The sequence below is a fragment of the Leptinotarsa decemlineata genome, unplaced genomic scaffold, assembly GCF_025532065.1.
Source record: "Leptinotarsa decemlineata unplaced genomic scaffold, Ldec_3_MD MMD2_P_RNA_scaffold_14, whole genome shotgun sequence".
Classification (NCBI taxonomy): domain Eukaryota; kingdom Metazoa; phylum Arthropoda; class Insecta; order Coleoptera; family Chrysomelidae; genus Leptinotarsa; species Leptinotarsa decemlineata.
This window is the reverse complement of record NW_027412528.1, coordinates 13,502,659-13,522,529: the sequence shown is the minus strand read 5'-3', so window position 1 is coordinate 13,522,529 and position 19,871 is coordinate 13,502,659. Positions and strand designations below refer to the sequence as shown.

Sequence of the window (19,871 nt, the reverse complement as noted above, 5' to 3'; positions counted from 1 at the left end):
AGCATTCCAGGGTCGTTTCGCATGGCTTCACAATGTAATGTTATTCTATTCAACAATGCATCTCTTGTGTTAATAGGTGTAGCGTAAACAAGGCTTTTAGATGCCCCACAGAAAGAAATCCAATGGATTTAAATCCGGAGACCGCGATGGCCATGAGTATGGCCCACCTCTACCAATCCATCTATTGTGGAAAATATGCTTCAGATGGTCACGCACAATCAAACTAAAATGAGGAGGAGCGCCATCATGCATAAACCACATATCTCTTCGGGTTTGCAATGGAACATGTTCCAAAAGTCCATTCAGATCGTTCTGAATGAACTCCAAATAACGTTCTCCATTCAATCGGTCCTGTAGAACGAATGGTCCTATAAGATGGTTTCCTGTGATACCAGCCCAAACATTCACGTTGAATTTCCGTTGGTGTTTGGTTTGCAATATCCCATGGGGATTTTCTTCGGCCCATATACATATGGAGATTATGAGAGTTGATAACTCCATCTCTACTGAAACCTGCTTCATCAGTGAATAAAACTCGATAAATAAAAGTCATATCCTCTCTTTGCCTATCCATGAACCAATTGGCATATTCCAGTCGTGCTGGAATATGGCATGTACCTTCTGGATGTGAAATGGGTGGAGCAGTTGTTCCCTAATTATTCTATGAATAGTGGACTGGGATGTATGGAACTGTTCTGATAGATTTCTGATGCTCATTGAAGGATCATCAGCGACGGCTTCCAAAATATTTTCCTCCAATACAACGGTACGTACAGTCCTAGGAGCGCCCTCACCACCTCGTTTTGGCAAAACTGTACCTACAATAATATCGAAATAAAACAACGTGCTCAAATTAATTATCAATTATTACATACCTGTCTCGCTCAAGCTGCGATCGACACGCTCGATTGTTTCTCTTGACGGTACCGTTCGATTGGGAAAATGCTCGGAATACAGACGACGAGCTTCTGCAGCATTACAAAATGCTCGTCCATAAAATACATGTATATCTGCATATTCATTGAATGTAAACTGTTCGGCCATATCAAAAAAATTCAAAATATCCTATAGAATATTGACAATACAATGATAGTCATATGACAACGCACCACTCAACAAAACAAAATCGCATTCCAGTTTCTCATTTTTTATCAAACTTTCTAAAAGGTTTTTTTGTCAACATCTGTGAAAGAAATGGAACATAATTATTCCCTGGATATTTTTCACCTGATCATGTGCAGCCGTTTTTGTAGTTCATTCGTTTGCTTTTCATTAGTATAGTAAATATTTTTTCCGATGTGCGTTTTTTCAGCTAAATTTAGATTCGTGTTAAAGAATTTCTCCCATAAAATTATAATTATCAGTGAAACTCCTCAACAGTTTAGCTGTGAAGAAGAATTTGAAACATTCGAATGTTGAGTTTCATGAGATTCAGATAACTGATCAACACGAAACGTGATTATTCCACACGTATTATGTACATACAAAATATGGAATGAATTCGATATTTCATAGTAGAGTAGCTTGTTAGTTTAAAAACACCACGAATCTACAGAACTTGATATTTCTTTTGAAAAAATATCTGCTATCACAATTGTGACTTAAACTTCCATATAGGTACTGTACTTTTTGTTTACGACTTCATTTTAGCATACTTTGTATTATTCCTGTTATAAATGTTGTTGAATTAACGTTATCATTATTATTTCTGCTTTGATAATTATTCATTTCAAATAATGGTGGACGAGCGGGTTTGATGTCGTCGAGTAGAACTACATTTTTATCAAGACTCGTTGCTCCGATCGACTTTCCACACGAGTACTTTTATTCATAAAATTGTCCAAGTAACCTTAATTTGTTGAAAAATATTGAAAAATATCTGTCATTTCAAAGTTTTGGGGTGTGGACCATCGGGGGTAGTCCGTTCCTGACTTTGTAGCAAAACAACTGACTCCTGCATGAAAGCTCATCGAAGGAATTCATTTGTTTAGTCAATTACCAAAATTTGGATGATTTTGAATATTCACTTGAAAAGTTATCAAAGAAAAACATTTTTCATTTTGTAACTTCGAGGGCCCGTAACTTGGTTACGAAGACTTTTAGGAAAAAAAGTTATATGAAGTACTGGTGATATTTTGACCCCATCTATACATTCCCGAGAGGAAAAGAGAAAGTCCAGGGACACCCTGTATATAGGCCAATTATTTATACCTTTTATCCCATTATTTATGCCAACGGAGATTGGGAAAAAATTTGTTAGTTAACAATTGAATAACTTTTTTTGAAATGGTGATAAAACTTTTTTTTCTACGGAACTCGATTCATTCAAGTGTTAAAAAGATACTAGATTTTCTCAAAATTTTAAAATAACCTTTTATGTTATAGAAAATCATTTCTTTTAATAAACTCTCTTTAGAGGCAGCGCGCTTATGCCGTAACAGCCGCGCGGAACCCTATTTTCAACGTCAAATTAAAATTATAAATAATGGAAATTGAGTTTCAGAAGTCGAAAATTTTTTATCGGAAATTTTCTCCTCTTTAACGGGCTTTTTTCAAAATTGCCTAAAAATTATTATTTTCTGAGTTATTAACGGAAACCTAAATAGCATTTTTTTAATCTTATTTTGTTAATAACAATTGCAATTTTTCACCTGCACCAAAATCCTTCAAAAACATTTTTCTAGAGGTGATTCCGAATCGAATGAGCAATCGCTCATATTTTTAGGACCTTTAGCTCTATTTTGCATGTATTTGAACTTGTTGATTAGACTGGTTGATTAGACTAGACTCGCGCAAAACTTTTCAACTTTCAACTATGCGACTACATTTGACCGTTCGAAAATTGTTCTACTAGCCAATCCGAATAAGACTGACTTAAACAATAATATGCGTTTTATTTCACTTAATTGACAAACAAGGATGATATCATAAGTCGGAAGGTCATAATCCGGAAGCGGGGGGGCAAGCGGGCTTATCTATGGGTGCGATACGTAATCTCATATTCGAAGATGTTTTATCGGTAAAGTAGATTCTGTTGGGAATTACATGCATCAAAAGTAATCCGATGCCGCCAAACCAAGTGACCGACTTGATAGCGTTCAACTGGTTTGACTACCTATTCTTAAATATCGTTAGACACTCATAGTCCGGTAAAATTAGACCAAAACATAAAAGTAAAGTTACCTAAATTTCCAACAAGCTGAAAATCAGTAAGATTGTTCAAAATGTGATTAAAAATAAAATTTGAAAGTTCCTCATCTTTCCCCTGTATGGAAAACATTTTATTCAAGGTCAAGGGTCAAAAGAATCAGTTTTTTGCGATTTTCAGCAAAACGGTAAGTTTTGTCATAAAAATACCTCAGACAAAAATTGTAGATCATAAAATTATCTACAAAAAATGTGTATTTTCTTTTTTCTCTACGAGCCACCGTTTTTGAGATATAACGATTCAAAAAGTTGTAAAAGTTGTAATATGCTCGGACTCAGACTCGTGACGATACTACAGCAAAAGCTGTACTTGCTCGACTCGAATTTGAATATGATTTAGTTGCTGCGGAAGCTATATATCAATATAATTGCTAGCTTCCTTTAATGAAACCTTCCACCGGACTAAAAGTCGGTCGTCCTAAAGACGAAGCTACGAATCGGGCAATGGAAGAAATATTTACTTACATTGAAAATAGCGATGACTGTCAGTTCACTTGAAAAGAATCACAGAATATTTGCAAAACTACGACTTTAGATAACAGAACGTTCAAGCTACAACTAAAACTGAAGTATGGTGAACTTCTGTATCTGTAGAGTAGAAAGGGTGAGTGTAAGCCCACATCACTTAGGCCACATGTGACCCATTGTAAATCCTCCCGAAGAGTTATCCTCCTAGGTCATCGTCCATCCTGTCCTCTCCAAGAAGGTGTACAGGACACTTGGTGACATCTCCTTTATATCGGTAGGTGTAGGCCAAAACTCGCCGAACACACACTCTCTTATTAACGATAACTCCGGGCACTCGCATAGGACATGCCTGACAGTCTCATCTTCCTGTTCACATATCCTGCATAGAGGTGTGTCCACTAGTCCCATATTATGTGGGTGTTTCCTTATTTGACAGTGGCCAGTCAGAAATCCTACTTTTAGGCGTAGATTTTTTCTGATCCTCGCCAAATATTTCTTCGGCGCCAGCTTCCCAGGGTCGCCCAAGGTGATCCTGGCAAGATTACATCCTTTGATTCCATCCCATCTCTTCAAGGATTGAGCATGGGTGTAACATTTGACTAGTTCCGCAATTGTCCAAGTCATCAGCCCGTAGATGCCACTGGGTCCTAAAATTCTTAGTCCAGCCGCTTCCTTAACTGAAGAGTCAGCAATGCGATCACCTTTACTCCTATCGTGTCCTTCAACCCACCTCAGGATGATGTTATTATCTACCGAGGCTTTCGCTAAATCTTGGTGGCACTCTAGTACCAGCCCTGTGCAAGGCTAAAAGGGCTTGTCGGCTGAGACTGCAGATTGTTATGTTTTTTCCAGAAATTCATTTCCTGGTCACTTCTTTTGTGGCGATTGAGATACCGGCCAGCTCTGTTTGGACCACGCTGGTATTTTTTCCCATTCACCACTTAATCGTTGAGCCGTCTGTATATATGCGTATTGCATTTGTAGCATCTGACTCTGTGTTCTCGCACACAAGTCAATAAAAATATTCTCGGACAGTCAAGCGGCGTTGGTATCTCTTGGCTCCTACCGGGCAACGTCTAAATTGGTAGCAAATTGCCAAAAACGACTCTCCTCGATAGGAAGACTTAACAGATTGTCTCTGGTCTGGATTCCTGGCCATACTGGCCTGAAAGGCAACGAAGCTGCTGACTCTCTTGTGAAGGAGGGTACTGCAAGCAGCTTTATCGGACTTTAAACAACTGGATGACAAGAAGATTTATGGACTTCTGGCAAAATCTTCCAAGCTTGGCTCACTCCGTTTATTCACCCTTCGAAGTTTGATACCAAACAGATGTTGAACTGCAGTAGGGATGAACCACGATGTCTAACATGCCTTCTTATAGGTCTCTGTCATCAATTGCATCACTGGTAGTTGTAACAGAGGTTGCGCAGTAAGCCCTCAGCTTCAATTGGCCCATTCCTACTTCGAGGCTCACACCAGCCGTGCACAATCGTACCATAGCTATTAACGCAACCTCCTTAACGTACAGGTCCAAAGGGGTGATAAACTTGCGCCGGAAAAACTACTAAACACAATTTTTTGCAACTGCAAAAAGGGGTGCTGTGCTAAATGGGGTTGCAAAAAAGCCGGGCTGTTTTGTTCTCTGGCATGTACACATTGTCAAGGCCGGTCGTGCTCTAATATTGAATTACCAAGAGTGGATGATCCGTTTGATTCCAACGAGGCGACATGCGAAACATCGCCATTAACGCTGTTTACATGTACTTACATGGATGAAGATGAAGAAGAACAAGACCAACAAGAACAAGAAGATCAGGAAGAAGAACAAGAGGAAGCATTTTAAAGTTACGACTCGGACGATTGAATTTCATTACTTTTTTTTAACTTGAATTGCTTTTATTTGTTCAATCTCTGCTAATATCTATCATTTTGCAATAGTTTCAAATTGAACAGGATCACAACTGACCCGTGGAAGAGGCCTACTGGGGAAACCATGTTGAAAAAACGCGCTAATTACATTACCCCATAGGTGGCGTGGAAACGTGTGCATATTATGACGACTACAAGTTTTACAAATTTTTGAATTATTATATCTCAAAAACGGTGGCTCGTAAAAAAAGTATTGGTACATTTTTTGTAGACAATTTTATGATCTACAATTTTTGTCTGAAGTATTTTTATGATAAAACCTATCGTTTTGCTGAAAATCGTGAAAAACTAATTTTTTTGATCTTTGACCGTGAATAAAAGTTTTTCCATTAAGGGAAAAAATGGGGAACTTTCAAAATTCATTTTTACTTACATTTCAAACAATTTTTCTGATTTTTAGCTTGGTGGGAATTTAGGTAGCTGCGAATATCTAAATTGACCGGACTATCAGCGGAATGTAGCTGTAATCGACGTTGTGTGTATAACTATGCCGTGAAAATAAACAGCATATTCCAACTTGTGGTCCTTTTATCATAGTGTTGGCGGACAAAATCGTCTTATTGATATTTTTATACAGCTAGCTAGTAACTTCGCGTGCAGAATGTGAGACCTAAGAATGTGTATTCATTAGTTGTATCAGAAACCTTATTCGCACATTGATCCGTAAATAGTAAATAGGCTATAGGAGTTCTAGATCAAAACCCCATGTATTTTCTTATGGAGGTTCATTCTGCAATTTTTGGTTCCTTTCAAGGTCACGCGTACGGCAGAGTCCAATCAGAGCGCTCCAAATTGTCACGTGACCCAGATGCATCGTCGCGAGTACACCACACTGGCGCCACCTATGAGTCACTAGCTGAACTATCTATTGGTTGAAGAAGGACACTGTGAACACTAATCCTAGCGCCACCTATGAGTCACAAGCTGAACTATCTATTGGTTGAAGAAGAACACTGTAAACACTAGACATATGGGTGTTGTCATGCGACGCAGTATGCGCAGTTGCCGGTTTTATGATGTCTGTCAATACGGATCGGTGTCTGTGCAACTGTCAAATGTCAATGAGGGTGCAGGACGGTGTCTGTGAGGGGGAAACGTGTGACGTCATCGACGCAGGATGGAACGAGTATAGTAGCGATTTGAGCGTAGAACTCCGCCCCTCGGCCCCCTTGGTACTTCACCTAACCTATCGGCCCCCTTGGTACTCCACCTAACCTATCAGCTCCCTCGGCCCCCTTCAGTCACGTGATTTTAATTAAAAAAAGTTTATAGTTATGAGATTCGAACCTGGGTCGTCCGCACCGTAGACATTGTCCTTAGCCTCTACACCATCGTAAGATATTGAAGTTAACTGCGAATGTTGGGTATTTACAGCGTTAGTTTTGTCGGGACCGAAATTGACTCATTCATTATACTTGACAGCATTTTTATTTTTGATTTCCGTAGAATGTAATCGTCATTATCATATTGAAGATAGGAAAATATACTTAGATTTGGTAAATAATTAATATTTCATGTAAAGATGTGTATGTGTGTGTAAGAGCGAGAGGCGCGTGTGACGTAATCGATGCAAAGAGAGATGGAGATTGAGGTTTTACCGGTTCCTAGTGCAAGCAGGTGTTGCCAGTTGTACAATAAATCAATGTTTATGGAGTAATGTAGCGTTGCCGGTTTGAAAATTAAGTTATAGAATACACAGAGTCATCTATGAGTCACTAGCTGAACTATCTATTGGTTGAAGAAGGACACTGTAAACACTAGACTCATAAGACTGCATCTGTCAAATGTTAATACATGCCAGCATGTCAGGTTCGGCGTTGCCAGTTGTACAATAAATCATTGTTTATGGGGCAATGTAGCGTTGCCGGTTTTGGAATTAATCGTGAACGACTCGATGAAAATTGGAAGCGCGAAAGTGATATATTAATAATAATGAATCAGATTAAAGAAAAAATATGACAACCTGCGATCCGTCATTGTATACGGGGTGTCTCAAAATACATCATTGAAAACAAACATGACGTCGAAGTGTACAGGGTGCGTCAAAATATACCATTTAAGAAAAAACATTACAGATTAATGAGGCTGTATCGTTTCAAAGTGTGATCTCAAAGGTATCTCAAAATACATCATTGAAAAACAAACATGGCGTCGAAGTGTACAGGGTGCGTCAAAATACATCATTTAAGAAAAAACATAACAGTTCCACGAGGCTGTAAGTTTTCAACGTGTGATCCCTCAATGTGTACAAGGTATCTCAAAATACATCATTGAAAAACAAATATGACGTCGAAGTGTACAGGGTGCGTCAAAATATATCATTTAAGGAAAAAAACATGTCGATTTGAAATATGATATTAATGTGTATACAGGGCGTTTCAAAATACATCATTTAAAAAAAAAAACATGTCGATTCAACAGAAGTCTAGCGTTCCAACATGTCGGAAGTCTCGTATCTTTGTTAACCAAGTTAGCATCATCAGGAGAAAGAGGAGATCCAAAAGTGTCGAGAGGTTAAGCTTTGTGGACTCAACGTGAGGGCAATGGGAGAGCGAAGTATTCGACAATGACATTTCAAAATATGTGGTTTTCCGTGCGTTTTCGATCGTTTTTCGTGCGTTTACGATCGTTTTTCGTGCGTTTACGATCGTTTTTCGTGCGTTTTCGATCGTTTTTCGTGCGTTTTCGACCGTTTTCCGTGCGTTCATCTGTTATCGTTTCATCGTTATTGTCGTAACGGTTTTTCGTGTTTCAATATGACAGTCATTTATCATTTAACGCGTTTCGCTAACCAAGTTAGCATCATTAGGAAATGACTAAAGTCCATGCTTTGTCGTATGAAGGTTCGTTTTGCGAATTTTCAGACTCTTAAACGGAACCTTGTGGAACACCCAACCTAACTTCTGTTACAGAGTGGTGTCGGTCAGCCAATCAGAATGGTGAAATCAAATATCGCTCGATTGATTGTGCTAGATGAAATTGAACTGGAGAATGAGGGTCGAATAATAATAATAATAGTGATAAAACATTAAAAGCTTGAAAGTGACGTAGTCAGCGTGATAGGTGGTGGCGTGTGTGATAATGAATGAGTTATTACAAAGAATAATAGCGCAACTGTCAGAAGGGCACTGAGTTGTATATTCACTAATAATGATCGGATCGTCGCATACAGCACGTCAAATGAAAGGATAAGAAATGGAGGAAGAATTGCAAATTCAACAAACTTGTAATTAAAAAATGTTGGGTTATGAACAACTATAAGTTTATTCCAATTGCAGAAGCTTGATTCAAAACGCAGAATTTATTGACAAAGAAAATGAAAAAAATCATTGGATACTGAAACATATGATATATTTGGATTCCTTAGGGTGAGAAGATTTCGAATCCATCAAAAAACGACCACTTTCGGTTTCCACTTCCGGTCCTCCGATTTCGATGACTTCCACATCAATGGATTCGTTTAGATGTCACGAAACATAATTGATCATTTGTCGAAGCCAAAAGGGCCTTATAACCTATTTTCATTATACTAGCAGCAACGGACCGATGTAGGTACTCATTTCATTTTGTAGATTATGAAAAGTATGATATACAGTGCCCAATGTGAAACATCATAGAAATAATTGCACATTTAAAGAAAATCATTGAACATATTTGAAATTAAAAGTTGTTGGGTTATGAACAACTACGAGTGTAATGTAATTGCAAAAGTTTCATTCAAAACACAAAATTTGTTGACAAAAAAATGAAATAATCATCGTATACTGAAACATATGGTATTTTTGGATTCCTTAGGGTGAGAAGGTTTCGAATCCGTCAAAAACAGGTCACTTCCGGTTTTCACTTCCGGTCGTCCGATTCCGATGATTTTGACATCAATGGATTCCTTTAGATGTCAAAAAACATAGTTAATCATTTTACGAAGCCAAAAGGACCTCATAACCTATTTTCGCTATACTAGTCGCAACAGGTCGATGTGGGTACTCATTTCAAATGATTTAATGTGTAGACAATGAAAAATATAATATCGAGCGCCTAATGTGAAACAGCATAGGAAGAATTGCAAAGAGAATCATTGAAAAAACTTCGGATCGCCACGTACATCATGTCAAATGAAAGAAGAAAAATTGCAGAATTCATCTATAAAGAAAAAACAAATATGGTGCAACATGTCAGAAGGGCACTAACCCACATCTTCATTAATGATAACTGAATCTCAACGTGCAGCAAATCAAATGAAAGGAAAACGAATGCAGAATTCATCAACAGAGAAAAAAAACCGAGACGATGCCAAGAGGGCACAAAGTTTTATCTTCACTAATAATAGTCGCATCATCACATGTAGCACTTCAAATAAAATGGGGAAAAAAAGCAGAATTCATGTGTTTGTTGCGCTATTCAAATCCAAGGTGACATGGATCAATGTCAACGCTGAATATGCATATAACAAAGACTCTTTGATTTTCTTTTGTTTCATTTCAGAATATGTCATCACTAATTTTTATATTCAAACCCAAAGTGACATTGATCACTGTCAATGTCGAATCTACATCCGGAGATACGCAGTTCTCAAAGCGACGAAACAAAGGCTCTTTGTTTCATTTTAAAATATGTCATCACTTATTTTACTATAAATACGTCATGCATGGCGAAATGAGTTAGTTGCATCCGTTGAAAGTGATACCAGTGACAAGTGCACCGATTCTATTTGAAAGTAAGTGTTTTAGGTTTGACTTTTTCCTCATATGAATTTATTCAAATGTAATTTAATTGAAAGTTGTGGAGAATTGTTGAATCCTTTGATTTCCAAAATTTTTCTCGATATATATGTTGGATGATTTCAGTCAAATGTGTTACATGTCGTGGTTTGTTTGAGATAGTATTCGCATATATTGTGAATCAAAACATAAAGCTTTCATTTTTTATTTTTCACAGATGGATTTACAAAAGTTGAATGCAAGTTCGATCGTGAAGAGAAAGCCAAGTATCAAAGTAGCAGATTTGCCTGTGGAGATGCCGCAGAGGATATTCACTGGCAAAATCGTGAAAGGAAAATTTGGTGAGGCGGTCTTGTTAGATTTGGGAGATAAAGTATCATTTCTGCCCCACCGAGTGACGGAGGCGTATCGTCCTCACTTAGAAGAATTTTCATCAGGAAAATACGCTATTGTGTTCAAAGGGTTAATGGACATTGGGAAACCGAATCTTGTCGTTTCATTTGAGATTGTACAAAATTAAGGTTGGTACTGTTTCCAATTTTTTCTTTGTTTTATAGGCAAAGAGTTTTTGGGTGTATACAATATTTTTCATTCGGGTCAAAAATTCTCACTGACAGATATGATCCGCATAAAGTAGTGTTTTCATACAATATTTTTCCTTCACTTAGTACGTGCAGAATATGTGTTTTAAATTCTTTATATTGAATGACACTTGATTTTTTATTTTCATTATAAGTGTAGCAATTACTTCATGAAAGACATTACCCTCTCTGTTGGCAAAAAATTTTTTTAGTGTATGTTTTTATTGAAAAATCGAATTTATTTCAGAATAATACATCAACGTGTGCAGTATCAGTCAGAGTCAACTCAACAACAACATTCAAAACCGTCATAGCAACCTTTCCAGAACGAGTTTGAAATCTCAGCAGTTTCCATTTTTGTCAGTCTATAGTTGCACATTATGAGGCTAGAATTTGTCGATATTCAGTGATTTGTTGGACAAACTGCGTCTATTCAATATATACACAACCGTAATGAATTTGGAAGACTTTGAAGATTCATCGTGGTGTGTTCCAAAATTCAAGAAAAACACGCCGTTCTGTATGGGTCATTTCAAAGGAAATTTGTTCAGCTGCAGTCTCAATAACGTTGATATTTTATATAAATGGCTTTATAATATACTACCAAAATAAATAAAATACATATCACACACATCTTTTTTGAAAATGAAAACTTCTCTTATACAGGGAAAGTTGTCAAAAATATGCAATAGCAAAAAATTATATACCAGATTTTATAGAGATGAAGAAACATTATATTGAAAGATACTAAGTTGACAAAAACAGGACATTTTAGAAATAAAGGAAATAAGTTTGTCTGTCATTTTAAATTCTGATTCGTTGGGTCGATATAACAAAAAGTGGCATTTTATATCTTGAATTTTATTCAGGACATTATTGTAGATGATTGACATTTGTCATTAAATTTCAAGTATGATATTTGGAAATTCATTTCGTATTGTAGTTTTTTCGAAATTCCCATTCAAAATAGCATCCTTTCATATAGATACCACCGGACGAGTCTATTATGTGTAGATAACCTGAGTTTTAATTTTTCGGAGTTCTGAGTTCTTGTACATATAAACATAACAAAGTAACGATACAGACAAATATGAAAAATCGTCATAAAATAATTCAAATCCATTCAAGTGAATTCATGAATTGAAAGATATTTTAACCTCAACTTCGATATTCTGAAACGAAAACACACAGTATTCACAATTCCATCTTTCGTTATTCCAAGTTCATAGTCATCAAAATTGATACGATTATAATATATATAGGAATATAAAACTATCTTCAAATACAGTTGCATGAATGCACATCAAGCATTTTGTAGTAGTAAGGTTACCGGGGCAAAGTTACAACTTCAGCATAATATGAATGTTTATAAATATTAGGGAAGGTCAAGATCATCAACAGGTATTAAGAAATTCATTCGGTGTCCAAAGCTTTCGGAATACAATGCAAATAATTTTCTTTATGACTATTCGTTCGATATTAAATATTATTACCTCAAAATATATCGAAATCATAACACGTTTGCGATTCATTTTTTCAGTAACATTTGAAAAGTGAGTTTCAGTTCGCAGAAATAATAGCCCACACATGTTGGAAATTTTGCCATAGTGTGGTGAAAATCGTATTGAAAATTCTACGAAATATAAGCGCATACATACAGAGTGAATCAATATTTGAAATACGTCGTTTGGAACTCCCCATAACCCTTCTCTATCGAATTTTGGCAGAAATAATGCTGAGTCGTATTGTAGAGTTAACGTTCAAAATTGGGGAAAGTGAAGTATTCAACAGTTTTGCGTGCGACGGTTTTGCGTGCGTTTTCGAACAGTTTACGTGCCTTTATTCGTTAACGTTTCGTCGTTATTGTCGTTTTTTTTCCTATTTCAATATGACAGTCATTTAACACTGAACGCGTTTCGCTTACCAAGTAAGCATCATCAGGAGATGAATAAAGTACACGCTTTGTCGTATGAAGGTTCGTTTTGCGAATTTTCAGACTCCTGAACCGAACCTTGAGGAACAATCAGCCTAACTTCTGGTACAGAGTGGTGTCGTAAGCCAATCAGACTGGAGAAATCAAATATCAGTAGAATGATGGTTTTAGATGAAATTGAACTGGGGAATGTGGGTCGAATAATAATAATAATAATAGTGATAAAACATGAAAACTCAACTTGTGTTACAGAGTGGTGTCGGTCAGCCAATCAGAATGGAGGAATCAAATATCGGTCTAATAATTGTGTTAGATGATATTGAACTGGGGAATGTGGGTCGAAAAATAATAATAATAATGATAAAATGTTAAAACTTTGAAAGTGACGTAGTCAGCGTAGGAGGTGGTGGCGTGGTAGAAAATGTGTGAGGATTTGTGGAAATGAATGAGTTATTAGAAAAAAAAAATGGAGCAACTGTCAGAAGGACACTAAGTTGTATATTCACATATTCTGCACGTACTAAGTGAAGGAAAAATATTGTATGAAAACACTACTTTATGCGGATCATATCTGTCAGTGAGAATTTTTGACCCGAATGAAAAATATTGTATACACCCAAAAACTCTTTGCCTATAAAACAAAGAAAAAATTGGAAACAGTACCAACCTTAATTTTGTACAATCTCAAATGAAACGACAAGATTCGGTTTCCCAATGTCCATTAACCCTTTGAACACAATAGCGTATTTTCCTGATGAAAATTCTTCTAAGTGAGGACGATACGCCTCCGTCACTCGGTGGGGCAGAAATGATACTTTATCTCCCAAATCTAACAAGACCGCCTCACCAAATTTTCCTTTCACGATTTTGCCAGTGAATATCCTCTGCGGCATCTCCACAGGCAAATCTGCTACTTTGATACTTGGCTTTCTCTTCACGATCGAACTTGCATTCAACTTTTGTAAATCCATCTGTGAAAAATAAAAAATGAAAGCTTTATGTTTTGATTCACAATATATGCGAATACTATCTCAAACAAACCACGACATGTAACACATTTGACTGAAATCATCCAACATATATATCGAGAAAAATTTTGGAAATCAAAGGATTCAACAATTCTCCACAACTTTCAATTAAATTACATTTGAATAAATTCATATGAGGAAAAAGTCAAACCTAAAACACTTACTTTCAAATAGAATCGGTGCACTTGTCACTGGTATCACTTTCAACGGATGCAACTAACTCATTTCGCCATGCATGACGTATTTATAGTAAAATAAGTGATGACATATTTTAAAATGAAACAAAGAGCCTTTGTTTCGTCGCTTTGAGAACTGCGTATCTCCGGATGTAGATTCGACATTGACAGTGATCAATGTCACTTTGGGTTTGAATATAAAAATTAGTGATGACATATTCTGAAATGAAACAAAAGAAAATCAAAGAGTCTTTGTTATATGCATATTCAGCGTTGACATTGATCCATGTCACCTTGGATTTGAATAGCGCAACAAACACATGAATTCTGCTTTTTTTCCCCATTTTATTTGAAGTGCTACATGTGATGATGCGACTATTATTAGTGAAGATAAAACTTTGTGCCCTCTTGGCATCGTCTCGGTTTTTTTTCTCTGTTGATGAATTCTGCATTCGTTTTCCTTTCATTTGATTTGCTGCACGTTGAGATTCAGTTATCATTAATGAAGATGTGGGTTAGTGCCCTTCTGACATGTTGCACCATATTTGTTTTTTCTTTATAGATGAATTCTGCAATTTTTCTTCTTTCATTTGACATGATGTACGTGGCGATCCGAAGTTTTTTCAATGATTCTCTTTGCAATTCTTCCTATGCTGTTTCACATTAGGCGCTCGATATTATATTTTTCATTGTCTACACATTAAATCATTTGAAATGAGTACCCACATCGACCTGTTGCGACTAGTATAGCGAAAATAGGTTATGAGGTCCTTTTGGCTTCGTAAAATGATTAACTATGTTTTTTGACATCTAAAGGAATCCATTGATGTCAAAATCATCGGAATCGGACGACCGGAAGTGAAAACCGGAAGTGACCTGTTTTTGACGGATTCGAAACCTTCTCACCCTAAGGAATCCAAAAATACCATATGTTTCAGTATACGATGATTATTTCATTTTTTTGTCAACAAATTTTGTGTTTTGAATGAAACTTTTGCAATTACATTACACTCGTAGTTGTTCATAACCCAACAACTTTTAATTTCAAATATGTTCAATGATTTTCTTTAAATGTGCAATTATTTCTATGATGTTTCACATTGGGCACTGTATATCATACTTTTCATAATCTACAAAATGAAATGAGTACCTACATCGGTCCGTTGCTGCTAGTATAATGAAAATAGGTTATAAGGCCCTTTTGGCTTCGACAAATGATCAATTATGTTTCGTGACATCTAAACGAATCCATTGATGTGGAAGTCATCGAAATCGGAGGACCGGAAGTGGAAACCGAAAGTGGTCGTTTTTTGATGGATTCGAAATCTTCTCACCCTAAGGAATCCAAATATATCATATGTTTCAGTATCCAATGATTTTTTTCATTTTCTTTGTCAATAAATTCTGCGTTTTGAATCAAGCTTCTGCAATTGGAATAAACTTATAGTTGTTCATAACCCAACATTTTTTAATTACAAGTTTGTTGAATTTGCAATTCTTCCTCCATTTCTTATCCTTTCATTTGACGTGCTGTATGCGACGATCCGATCATTATTAGTGAATATACAACTCAGTGCCCTTCTGACAGTTGCGCTATTATTCTTTGTAATAACTCATTCATTATCACACACGCCACCACCTATCACGCTGACTACGTCACTTTCAAGCTTTTAATGTTTTATCACTATTATTATTATTATTCGACCCTCATTCTCCAGTTCAATTTCATCTAGCACAATCAATCGAGCGATATTTGATTTCACCATTCTGATTGGCTGACCGACACCACTCTGTAACAGAAGTTAGGTTGGGTGTTCCACAAGGTTCCGTTTAAGAGTCTGAAAATTCGCAAAACGAACCTTCATACGACAAAGCATGGACTTTAGTCATTTCCTAATGATGCTAACTTGGTTAGCGAAACGCGTTAAATGATAAATGACTGTCATATTGAAACACGAAAAACCGTTACGACAATAACGATGAAACGATAACAGATGAACGCACGGAAAACGGTCGAAAACGCACGAAAAACGATCGAAAACGCACGAAAAACGATCGTAAACGCACGAAAAACGATCGTAAACGCACGAAAAACGATCGAAAACGCACGGAAAACCACATATTTTGAAATGTCATTGTCGAATACTTCGCTCTCCCATTGCCCTCACGTTGAGTCCACAAAGCTTAACCTCTCGACACTTTTGGATCTCCTCTTTCTCCTGATGATGCTAACTTGGTTAACAAAGATACGAGACTTCCGACATGTTGGAACGCTAGACTTCTGTTGAATCGACATGTTTTTTTTTTTAAATGATGTATTTTGAAACGCCCTGTATACACATTAATATCATATTTCAAATCGACATGTTTTTTTCCTTAAATGATATATTTTGACGCACCCTGTACACTTCGACGTCATATTTGTTTTTCAATGATGTATTTTGAGATACCTTGTACACATTGAGGGATCACACGTTGAAAACTTACAGCCTCGTGGAACTGTTATGTTTTTTCTTAAATGATGTATTTTGACGCACCCTGTACACTTCGACGCCATGTTTGTTTTTCAATGATGTATTTTGAGATACCTTTGAGATCACACTTTGAAACGATACAGCCTCATTAATCTGTAATGTTTTTTCTTAAATGGTATATTTTGACGCACCCTGTACACTTCGACGTCATGTTTGTTTTCAATGATGTATTTTGAGACACCCCGTATACAATGACGGATCGCAGGTTGTCATATTTTTTCTTTAATCTGATTCATTATTATTAATATATCACTTTCGCGCTTCCAATTTTCATCGAGTCGTTCACGATTAATTCCAAAACCGGCAACGCTACATTGCCCCATAAACAATGATTTATTGTACAACTGGCAACGCCGAACCTGACATGCTGGCATGTATTAACATTTGACAGATGCAGTCTTATGAGTCTAGTGTTTACAGTGTCCTTCTTCAACCAATAGATAGTTCAGCTAGTGACTCATAGATGACTCTGTGTATTCTATAACTTAATTTTCAAACCGGCAACGCTACATTACTCCATAAACATTGATTTATTGTACAACTGGCAACACCTGCTTGCACTAGGAACCGGTAAAACCTCAATCTCCATCTCTCTTTGCATCGATTACGTCACACGCGCCTCTCGCTCTTACACACACATACACATCTTTACATGAAATATTAATTATTTACCAAATCTAAGTATATTTTCCTATCTTCAATATGATAATGACGATTACATTCTACGGAAATCAAAAATAAAAATGCTGTCAAGTATAATGAATGAGTCAATTTCGGTCCCGACAAAACTAACGCTGTAAATACCCAACATTCGCAGTTAACTTCAATATCTTACGATGGTGTAGAGGCTAAGGACAATGTCTACGGTGCGGACGACCCAGGTTCGAATCTCATAACTATAAACTTTTTTTAATTAAAATCACGTGACTGAAGGGGGCCGAGGGAGCTGATAGGTTAGGTGGAGTACCAAGGGGGCCGATAGGTTAGGTGAAGTACCAAGGGGGCCGAGGGGCGGAGTTCTACGCTCAAATCGCTACTATACTCGTTCCATCCTGCGTCGATGACGTCACACGTTTCCCCCTCACAGACACCGTCCTGCACCCTCATTGACATTTGACAGTTGCACAGACACCGATCCGTATTGACAGACATCATAAAACCGGCAACTGCGCATACTGCGTCGCATGACAACACCCATATGTCTAGTGTTTACAGTGTTCTTCTTCAACCAATAGATAGTTCAGCTTGTGACTCATAGGTGGCGCTAGGATTAGTGTTCACAGTGTCCTTCTTCAACCAATAGATAGTTCAGCTAGTGACTCATAGGTGGCGCCAGTGTGGTGTACTCGCGACGATGCATCTGGGTCACGTGACAATTTGGAGCGCTCTGATTGGACTCTGCCGTACGCGTGACCTTGAAAGGAACCAAAAATTGCAGAATGAACCTCCATAAGAAAATACATGGGGTTTTGATCTAGAACTCCTATAGCCTATTGACGGAGTATGAGTCAGTTGTTTCGTTTCAATACTCGTGCTTGAAAGAAACTCATTGTTATGAATGATATTTTCACTAATTGGTGTCAAATTGGACAATTAACAAACATTCTAGTTGTTGACTGAATGGGAATTGTGTAATGCAGTTATTAATGACCAAGGGCTAGTGAAACTTAAATAAAACGGTGAGTACATGTTTTTTCAATCATATCTACGAGTGGTGGAGGATTAATACCATATTTTTAAAAATCACACACGAAAGTTCATCATAGAATGGTTTACAAATTCAATCCTTGTTCTGCCCAATAAACAGATACGAAAACCAATTTTGGATTCATTCAATACTAAATATATATATAGTTTATGGAGTACCTGAAATCAAAGTACCTGTAAACGAAGTACCTGAACCATGAGTTCAATCATGAGTACGATGTGTTACATTTAGAAGAGAAGAGTTTGAAACTTAATCTTCTAGAATGTTTAGAAATCAATAGATTCAGGAATTCGGGTAATTTACTGAATGATCAATTAGAACTCAATAATTCTCCGTTACTGAATATTTTTTCAAATGTGGAAAATGGAACATAAGTGCAGGTAATTTAATTCGTTAGAAACTCAGGTAAAATATCAGCTACTTAAAATTCAGGTACTTCGTTTACAGGTACTTTGATTTCAGGTACTCCATAAACTATATATATATTTAGTATTGAATGTGTAGAATTAGTTGAAAGACACGCCAGATGAAGCCATTGTATGGTGAAACACGTGTTGCGTTTTTGTAAAACAATTTAGTGAAAATCTCACAATAAAGTGTTTTTGGAATACGTTAAAAACCTTCCTTTCCCAAATATTCCAATGCTTTTATCTCCATCTTCATGCAAAAAATGTCGGAAACCTTCGAAGAAGCTTTTGATTCCAAAATAAACTCATTACAAAGAATTGAAGATCAAGCATAGGAGTTACTTTCAGATCTGTATCTGTAGAGTAAGGAGGGTGAGTGTTTACTCACAGCACTTAGGCCACATATGACCCATTGTACATCCTCCCGAGGAGTTGTCCTCCTAGGTCATCGTCCATCCTGTCCTTTCCAGGAAGGTGGACAGGTCTCTGGGAGACATCCCCTTTATATCGGCAGGTGTAGGCCAAGACTCGCCGAACACACACTCTCTGATTGACGATAACTCCGGGTACTCGCAGAAGACATGCCTGACAGTCTCATCATCCTGTTCACACATCCTACATAGAGGTGTGTCCACAAGCTCCATATTATGGAGGTGTTTCCTTAGTTGACAGTGGACAGTCAGAAATCCTACTGTTAAGCGCAGATTTTTCCTGGTCATCGCCAGATATTTCTTCGGCGTCAGCTTCCCAGGGTCGCCCAAGATTGGCAAGATTGCATCCTTCGATTTCATTCCATCTCTTTAAGGACTGAGCATGGGTGTAACATTTGACTGGTTCCGCAATTATCGAAGTCATCATGCCGTAGGTGCCACTGGGTCCTGAAATTCTAAGTCCAGACGCTTCCGTGGTTAAAGAGTCAGCAATGCGATTACCTTCACTCTTGTCGTACCATTTAACCCTTTGGCTTTAGCCAAAGCCTCTACCGAGGCTTTGGCTAAATCTCGGTGATACTATAGTACTAGTCCCGAGGTTATACGTTGTCTGTTCAAGGCTAATAGGACTTGTCTGCTGTCAGTGCAGATTGTTATGTTTTTGCCAGAAATTCATTTCCTGATTATTCTTTTTGTGGCGATTGAGATACCATCCAGTTCTGTTTGGACCATGCTGGTATTTCTTCCCAT

The 19,871-nt window shown here is 37.2% G+C and overlaps 1 protein-coding gene across 5 annotated transcripts in view; it reads left to right on the top strand.

The window, feature by feature from the left end:
* Positions 1-19,871, top strand: part of LOC111516129 (extended synaptotagmin-2) — a 122,704-nt gene that overhangs the window by 11,091 nt on the left and 91,742 nt on the right. For 2 of the 5 annotated variants that reach the window (XM_074179582.1, XM_074179576.1), the window contains exon 1: positions 18,054-18,254. The exons of 1 other annotated variant lie outside the window; for it this stretch is intronic. The gene's annotated coding sequence lies outside the window, so the exon portion shown is untranslated. Of the gene's footprint in view, positions 1-18,053; positions 18,255-19,871 lie in introns of those variants that run through there. 2 more of the 5 variants (XM_074179567.1, XM_074179570.1) reach the window with 1 other exon arrangement.